We start from the raw sequence: 9,135 nt of genomic DNA, 5'->3' as shown, positions 1-9,135 counted from the left end.
AAGCTGAGCAGTGGTGGCACACACCTTTAATCCAAACACTTGGGAGGCAGAGGCAGGCAGATCTCTGAGTTTGAGACCAGTCTGGTCTACAGAGCTAGTTCCAGGACAGGCTCCAAAGCTACAGATAAACCCTGTCTCGGAAAAAAAAAAAAAGTACCAAGAAAAAACAGGGCTACTCAGCAAAAGTAAGCGGCATGAAGTTCCAGCTGTGCAGTTCCCTCCCTAGGAAAAGAGAAACAGACCCTCACCCAAGAGGTAAGCTCAGCATCCTAGGTGAATGAATGGCAGGCCTATCCATAGGCACATCAAGTTAACCTGGGGGAGAGGAACAAGGAGCCTTCCCACATCAAGGAACTCGAGTCAACCTTCCAAAACCCCAGGGTGAACCGGACGGTGGTGGCGTATGCCTTTAATCCCAGCACTCCAGAGGCAGAGGCAGGCAGATCTCTGTGAGTTCAAGGCCAGCCTGGTCTACCAGAGCGAGTTCCAGGACAGGCTCCAAAGTCACAGAAAAACCCTGTCTTGAAAAACCAAAAAAAAAAAAAAAAAAAAAAAAAAAAACAAAGCCCCAGGGTAAGAAGGTAGTGTGGCTTGTGGCTAGGGGAGAACCACATATCAATGAGTTGAAAAGTTCAGGGTTGACTCAGAAGGTGAAGTATACAGGGAGAAGTAGCCCACCCTGGGGATAACTGGATAGCCTAAGCTTCTGCAAAGTTCACTGTAGACAGAAGTTTCTGTCAGCCAGTCCTGCAGCTGTTCAGTCAGACATGGACTTCGTCAACAGTTCACTGTTCTAGAGCCTGGGAACTCTGAAGTGCCAGTGGGCTCCTTTACGTCTATAGCCTTACTCGTCTGATGGAGTAGTTACAGCTTCCCAAAGTTCAGGACAGATCTTCCTGTTCAGTGCTACGACCGGCCAGTTGGAGAATCCGGTCAGCCAGCATACAAAACTAAGTATGATCAGCAGAGTCCCCTAGTGAAAAGGAAACTACTAAAGGGGAGACTGTCTCAGCAGAATCTGAGACTTCCCAATATAAGCTGAGCACAAACAGTGCCGGCAAGACTGCGAGTCCAAGCCACACACACACACACACACACACACACACACACACACACACGGGGGCACGCACACGCGAAGCTCCACCACTTTCCAAGAGCCCGGAAAGGAGAAGCTTTACAATCGTGTTGTTCCTTGTGTCCGCTCACTCTTTTTACACCGTACTAGTAGCATTTTGACCATTTTATTTTTATTTTTTTTTTTTTAATATTTATTTATTTATTATGAATACAATTTTCTGTCTGTGTGTATGCCTGAAGGCCAGAAGAGGGCGCCAGACCTCTTTACAGATGGTTGTGAGCCACCATGTGGTTGCTGGGAATCGAACTCGGGTCCTTTGGAAGAGCAGGCAATGCTCTTGACCACTGAGCCATCTCTCCAGCCCCCATTTTGACCATTTTAAAGTTTACTTTTATGTGTATGTGTGTAAATGATAGGTGCACACATGCCAAGTCACAAGGCAACTTGCAGGAATTGGTGTTCACCTTCCTCCCCATTGAGGCAGGAGCTCTTGTTTCTGCTGCTGGGCTATGTATTCCAGGCATTCTCCTGTCTCTGATGCCCATCTCAATATAGAACTGCAAAGATTACAGATTCGCAGCATTTACTCTGATTTTTGACTTGGGTTTTGGGGAACACATTCCAGTTGTCAGGTTCGTATGGCTTGTGCATGCTCCTGCACATCCCTCTGTGAAAGGCCAAGGACAGCTCACAGGAGTTTGTTCTTCCCTTCACCAGGAGGGCCCCAGGGATTAACTCAGGTGGCTTTATCCGCTGAGCCATCTCACTGGCCCTAAGATTATTTCCATAGTATTTTTGTTTATTCTTTAACAATTTTGTGCATGTATACAATTTATTTTGATCATATCTATCCTTTAGGTCCCCTATTCTCCTCCTGGATGTCCCTAATACATTTCTGTTATGCCCAGATCACAGAGTCCCCCCCAAAACAACTAGGAGACCGAGTCCTGATGTCCAAGCAAAGAGCCTTTATTCTTCCACAAGTTTGCAAACTCGGACTTTCTGTGTCATATTGGAGTGGTTGGAGAGCCGAGCTTAGTTAGGGTTGGGTTTTTATAGTAGCAAAGTTGGGGGTAAGGGATTTCTATGGTTCAGGACCCCTTATTGGCTGACATTTGTTTAGGGGTGTCCTGATGAAAAGCGATGGGTGTGTGTTAGCGGGTGATTCTATCTACAATGGTTGGAACTTTAGGAATTTCCTTTGGATGGTCCGTTCCTGGGTGGTGCTTGAGTGGTCTCAGTTTGTGGTCTTTCTTGGAACCAGGTATTGCCTCAGGGTAAACTACTGAGGCCTCTATTGAGCTTCTCATGGCTGGGGCCTACAATTTCCCTCCCATTTTCATGTCCTCCTTTTTTTGTTTTATTTTTTGTGTGTATGGGTGTTTGTCTACATGTATGTCTGTTACTGAGTGCATACAGTGCCTAAGGAAGCCAAAAAAGAGGGAGTAGAATTACAGACTGTGGTGAGCCACTGTGAAGGCACTGGGAATCAAACCCAGGTCTTCTGGGACAGCAGCCAGTTCTACTCTAGTCCACAGTTTGAAAAAAAATATTGTTGTCTGAGTTTTCTGCCCTGCCTGGTTCCTGCAGTCATTAAGTCCCAAAGAAATCACACTGAGTTCTACATTATTTATAAACTGATTGGCCTAGTGTCTCAGGCTTCTTATTTTTTTTTCTTAGATTTTATTTATTTTTTTTCCATTTATTTATTTATTAAAGATTTCTTTCTTTCTTTCTTCTCGAACTCACAGAGATCCGCCTGCCTCTGCCTCCCGAGTGCTGGGATTAAAGGCATGCGCCACCATCGACCGGCTTTTTATTAAAGATTTCTGTCTCTTCCCCGCCTCCCATTTCCCTCCCCCTCCCCCAATCAAGTTCCCCTCCCTTGTCAACCCATAGAGCTATCAGGGTTCCCTGCCCTGTGGGAAGTCCAAGGACCACCCACTTCCATCCAGGTCTAGTAAGGTGAGCATCCAAACTGCCTAGGCTCCCACAAAGCCAGTACGTGCAGCAGGATCAAAAACCCATTGTCAGGCTTCTTATTAACTCTTACAACTTATATTAGTCCATTATTCTTGTCTATGTTAGCCACAAGGCTTGGTACTTTATTCAAGGGGGCAGTCATATCTTGCTTCTTCTGTAGTTGGGACAGGACTGCAGTGGAATGGGCTTCCTTCTTCCCAGAATTCTCCTGTTCTCATTGACCCACCTCTACTTCCTGTCTGGTTGTCCCGCCTATACTTCCTGCCTGGTTACTGGCCAATCAGCATTTATTTAAAATATAATTGACAGAATACAGACCATTGTCCCACACAGAAATATTCCTTTGAGTCCAGTTAGTGCTACCGGAATGCACATGGGTGTGACACCATCACTGGAGTATAAGCAACATAACAGCAGCCATACCCAAGAAGCCATCCCTGAATAGCTCCTAGTTAGGGGTGTAGCATCTATCAAATTTTAGGTGTATTTATACAGCTTCCTCAATTTGGTGATGCTGCTGTTAGAGCAATCTGTTGTCTCCTCTGATGATGCTACTGGGGATTGAGTCCTCAAAAACATCTCTCAAATAAATCCAGAAAAGATATCTAAACCAATAGAAAGGCAAATCATAGCACAGAAACATGACAATATAGGGCAATGGGGCTGGAGAGATGGCTCAGTGGTTAAGAGCATTGCTTGCTCTTCCAAAGGTCCTGAGTTAAATTACCGGCAACCACATGGTGGCTCACAACCATCTGTAAAGAGGTCTGGTACCCTCTTCTGGCCTGCAGACATGCACACAGAATATTGTATACATAATAAATAAATAGATATTTAAAAAATAAGACTACTGCAAAAGATCATTATTCCTCAATTACTAAATTTAAAGATTCTGAGCTAGTTAAAAAGTAATATTAAGAATTCAGATTTTTACTTGAAAAAATAATTACTTCAAGGAAATATAAACACGGTCATTAATGAAATAAGGAGGCCAATTCAGAGCCTGGAGAAGAAAGTCAAGAGTATAATGAGGAAGTTAGTAATATGACTTAGAAATGTAAGTCAAAAAATGTGGATAGGAAATTCAACAAGGAAATTGAGATTTGAAGAAAAGAAAAAAATAACAACAATCAGTAGTTCTTGTATGAACAATGCATCATTGAAAAAAACAAGTAGGAAGTTTTAAGAATTCCCAGAATCAGTGCAGGAGTCAGATGGCTTAGCAGATAAAACACTGTTCTTGCAGAGTACTCAAGATCAGTTCCCAGCCTCTGCATTTGGCCACTTACAGCTGCCTGTAAACCCAGCCCCTAGGGGATCTGATGCCTCTAGTCTCTGTTGAATACATACAGAGGCACAATTAAAATAATTTTTTTTGGTTTTTTGAGACAGGGTTTCTCTATGTCCCGGAACTCACTTTGTAGACCAAGTTGACCTTGAACTCACAGAGATCAGCCCGCCTCTGCCTCCCAAGTGCTGGGATTAAAGGCATGTGCCACCACCATCCGGTATAAAATAAATATTTTTAAAAAAGATTTCTATAATCAAATGAAAATGAGACCTTTCGGGCACACCCAACAAAGGTAGTTTAATCTATGCATTATATTAAAAAGTTAAAAGCATGTTGGTGCACGTCTGTAATCTCAGCGCTTTGGAGTAGAGTTCAAGGCCAACTTTGACTTACAATAAGGAATTTGAGACCAGCCAACCTAGGCTGCATGAGAGCCTGTCTCAAAAGAAAAAAAAGAAAAGAAAAAGAAAAAGGAAAAAGTTAAGAGCTCAAATAAATAACTTGGTGATATAGCTTAAGATCTTAGAAAAGTAAACACAAGCCAAACTCAAAAGCAGTAAACAGAAATAATAAGTTCAAGGAAAGACCTGAGTACAATGGTTCATGTCTGTTTGTTATCTCAGCACTCAAGAGGCTGAGGCAGGCAGGTTAGCGTGAGTTTGAGGCCAGCATAATCTACATAGTTGTAAGTCAACCACAGTTACAGTATAAACTCTGTCTCAATAAAACAAAAAAATTTAACAAAACCTATACTCTAAAACAAGACTATATAGTACAGACACTCAATTGGTTTGGGAAGTCCTTTTGTATATGTGTTGCTTTTATTTGTTAATAAAGGATCACCTTTCAGGGCTGTAGAAATGGCTCAGTGGTTAAGAGCATTGCCTACTCTTCCAAAGGTCCTGAGTTCAATTCCCAGCAAACACATGGTGGCTCACAACCATCTGTAATGAGATCTGGTGCCCTCTTCTGGCCTGCAGGCATGCGTGCAGGCAGACCACTGTATACTTAATAAGTAAATAAATCTTTAAAAATAAGATGAGAGAGAGAGGGGGACAGAGTCAGGGAGAAGCCATGTAGCTGCCCGCAGGAGACAGACTCTGCCAGAGCCTGCAAAACTTTGCCTGACCTCATGGTGATACATGAATTAACGGGTGGATTGGTTTAGAATATAAGAGCTAGCTAGCAATACACTTAAGTTATTGGCCAAACAGTATTGCAAATAATATAATTTCAGTGTGATTATTTCGAGCCAGGGCAGTCAGGAAACAAACAAGCAACCTCCCCCACCACTCAATAGTGTCACAATCTGCCAGATATTTAAAAAAAATAAAATAAAAAACTATATATGGCAAGAAGTAAGATACCAACAAAACCTAAAAGGAGAGAAGTCAGTCAAAGACAGAATTGATGGACAATACTGATAAAACTTTTATAATTTTATTCAGGTTCTTAAAGTAAGAAAAGGAAGGCATCAAAAAGAAAAATTACTTTTAGAGTCGAAAAAATACAACATAGGACCAAGAAAATAGCTTAGTGGGTAAAAGGTGCTTGCTACCTAAGCCTGACAACCTGAGTTCAGTCCCCAGGTTCCACATGGTGGACGGAGTGAGCTTATCCCTAAAAATTGTCTTCTGACCTCCACGTGTGTATGCAAGCACACACACACACACACACACACACACACTCACTCACTCACACACACAGAGTAAGTAAACATAATATTCTTTTTTTTTAAAATATTTATTATGTATACAATGTTCTGTCTCTGTGTATGCCTGAAGGCCAGAAGAGGGCATCAGACCTCATTACAGATGGTTGTGAGCCACCATGTGGTTGCTGGGAATTGAACTCAGGACCTTTGGAAGAGCAGGCAATGCTCTTAACCACTGAGCCATCTCTCCAGCCCCCATAATATTCTTTTAGAAAGAAAAATACTCCCCCTTTTCTGCCTCTTCTGCTGCCATGGTGTCCGAGAAAACTCTTGTGGTGAAGAGGGGCAGAAAAAAAAATAAAAGCAGGTTTCGAAGTTCGCCATTGGTTGCACCGCCCTGTAGAAGATGAATCATAGATGCTGCCAGCTTTGAGCAGGTCCCCCAGGAGAGAACCAAGGTGAAGGGGAAAGCTGGGCATCTCGGCGGAGGGGTTGTGACCACCAAAAGGAGCAAAAGACAGGTGCCTTCCGAGGTGCCTGTATCCAAAAGGTATTTGAAATATCTCACAAAAAAATATTTGAAGAACAATCTCCGAGACTGGTTGCGTGTTGTCGCCAACAGCAAAGAGAGCTATGAGCCGCGTTACTTCCAGATTAACCAGGATGAAGAGGAGGAGGAGGATTACAATATATTGCTCTGGAATGTTCTGTATTAATTCATAAATAAAATTTAGGAACAAAAAAGCTTTTAGAACTAAAAACACAACATGTGAAATGAAAAGTTTAGTATTGCAGTTACCCTCAGCCAAAGCAAGTGCCCACAAAGAAGAAAAGATGATAAAATGCCTTTTATGACATTAGTTTGTTACATTGTATTGTTCGTTTTAGTGCTGGGGATGAAACCCAGAGCCTTGGGCATGCTATCCAAACACTACCACTGAGCTACATCCACATCCAATGCATTGGTTGTCCATTCTATGATAAATAACCACAAACTCAGTGGCTTACATCCAACAAATTTATTATCTCCTGTAGAAGTCTGGCATGACTGTACCACTGAAGGGAACAATAAATTCTCCAGACAGATCGAGGTGGTGCAGAGCTAACGTCTCCAGCCAACAACCGGTACTAAATGTGCCAGGCATGTGGATGTATCGCGTTGAAAGTGGGGTCTTAGACCCTCTCCAACCTTCTGATGACTCCTCCTCTGCCCTGACTATCATCTTGATTGCAATGTCTGAAAAACATTGGGTTCAGTCACAAAGCAAAGTCACTGCTGGATTCTTGGCTACGGAAACTGTGAGAAAATGTTACTGTCTTAAGCTATAGAATTTTAAGTGATTTGTCTCCTAATAGTAGACACGAATACAAGATTATCATCAACAAATGGCTCTGGGACAGCTGGATAGTCACATGTATGTATATGATGTATATGTGTGTATGTGTTTATAAATGAAACCAGGCATGGTAACTCATATGAGCCCTCAGGAGGCTGAGGCCAGACTGAGTTGTACAAAGTGAGCTCCAGACCAAGATGAAACACAGAGCAAGGCTGGTTTCAAAATAATGATAATGTTAATAGTGAAAGACAGGGGATTGGGATCTAGCTCAGTTTTAGAAGAATGCTTGCCTAGTATGGCTGAGACCCCGGGTTTCATCCCCAGCACTGCGGAAGCTGGATATTGCAGTACATTGCTATAAGCACAGCCCTGGGAAGGGGGAGACAAGAATCAGTAGTTTAAAATCATCCTTCAATACAAAGTTAGAGGCCAGCGTGGGTTACAAGAGAGCCTGAATTGAAGCAAAAGCAAGTGCAGCTTAAGTGAACATGCAACAACACGGATTAATCTGAAAAACACTGTGCTTAAGCCAGGCTTAGTGGGTTTTGCTTGTGATCCTCAGTGGGTTTTGCTTGAGGAGACAAAGGGATTAGAAGTTCTAAGTCAGTCTCGGCTATATGGTAAATCTGTCTGTGCTACATGCGACCCTGTCTCAAAAGAAAAAAATCAAAACAAATCAATCAAACAAACAAACAACAACAACAACAAAAAAAAAACCTAAGCAAAATGAGTCAGAGAGGGACAAGTACATTGTGTATGGTTTATCCGGCTGACGTTTTACAAAAGATTAACCCAGAGTAATGAAAAGCTAAGCAAAGATTACTCAGGACTGTGAACAGAAAGGCAGAAAGATTCAAAAACAACAAAAGGAAACTTTGGGGAATGATGAAACTATTCCATACTTTGATTGTGGCTTTTCAAATTATAAGGATGTATTTGTTGAGACTTACTAAGCTCTGTACTTAAAATACCGAGCCAGGTGTGTCTGTAGGCATTAGTAATCTCAGTTGCTCTAGAAACAGCCTACACAACAGAAAGAAACCTTATCTCAAAAATAGAATAAATAGGATCTATGGATGTAGCTTAAGCAATAGAATACTCGGGACTGTAGAGATGGCTCAGGAGTTAAGAACACTGATTGCTCCTCCAGAGGACCTGGATTTGGATCCTCAGCACCCACATGACTGCTGACTAGAGTCTGTATCTCCAGTTCAACAGGACTCATCACCTGGGGGCTCTACAAACATGCAGTACACAGAACATGCAGGCAAAACACCCATGCACATTAAAAAAAAAAGTGAATCTTAAAAAAAATCAAAACCAACAACAACACTTGGTCCAGCGTGTATGAAGCCCTGGGTTTGAGTCACTGACCCTGAAAACTAGTTATGCCTGATGCTATGTAATTCCAACACTGATAGGTAGAAGGAGGAGCAGAATTTCAAGAACATTCTCACTTACTTGGGTACGTGAGTTCAAGACCAGCCTGGGAAATATGAGATGTGTGTATGTGTCCCCCACTGATTTCTACACTTAAAATATTTTTAAAATCTTATTTATTCTGGACATAGAATATTGCTGTTGTTTGCTGATTAGTCTAGTCTTGAGCTCCTGAATGGACTTAAGTTATCAACCTACTTCAACCTACTCAAAAGATTTTATAAAAACTGGAAAGAAAAAAAAAACCCAGCTAAACTTACATCCTAACTCTTGACAGGCTGAGGGAGGAAGATTATATAAATACACAGTGAGACCCTGTTTCCAAAAAAACAAAAAACAAATATTGAAA

This window comes from Microtus oregoni, unplaced genomic scaffold (assembly GCF_018167655.1).
Source record: "Microtus oregoni isolate MIOR12 unplaced genomic scaffold, Mior012 000015F_ref0000493, whole genome shotgun sequence".
Taxonomy (NCBI): Eukaryota; Metazoa; Chordata; class Mammalia; order Rodentia; family Cricetidae; genus Microtus; species Microtus oregoni.
Note: the sequence above shows the minus strand (reverse complement) of the source record.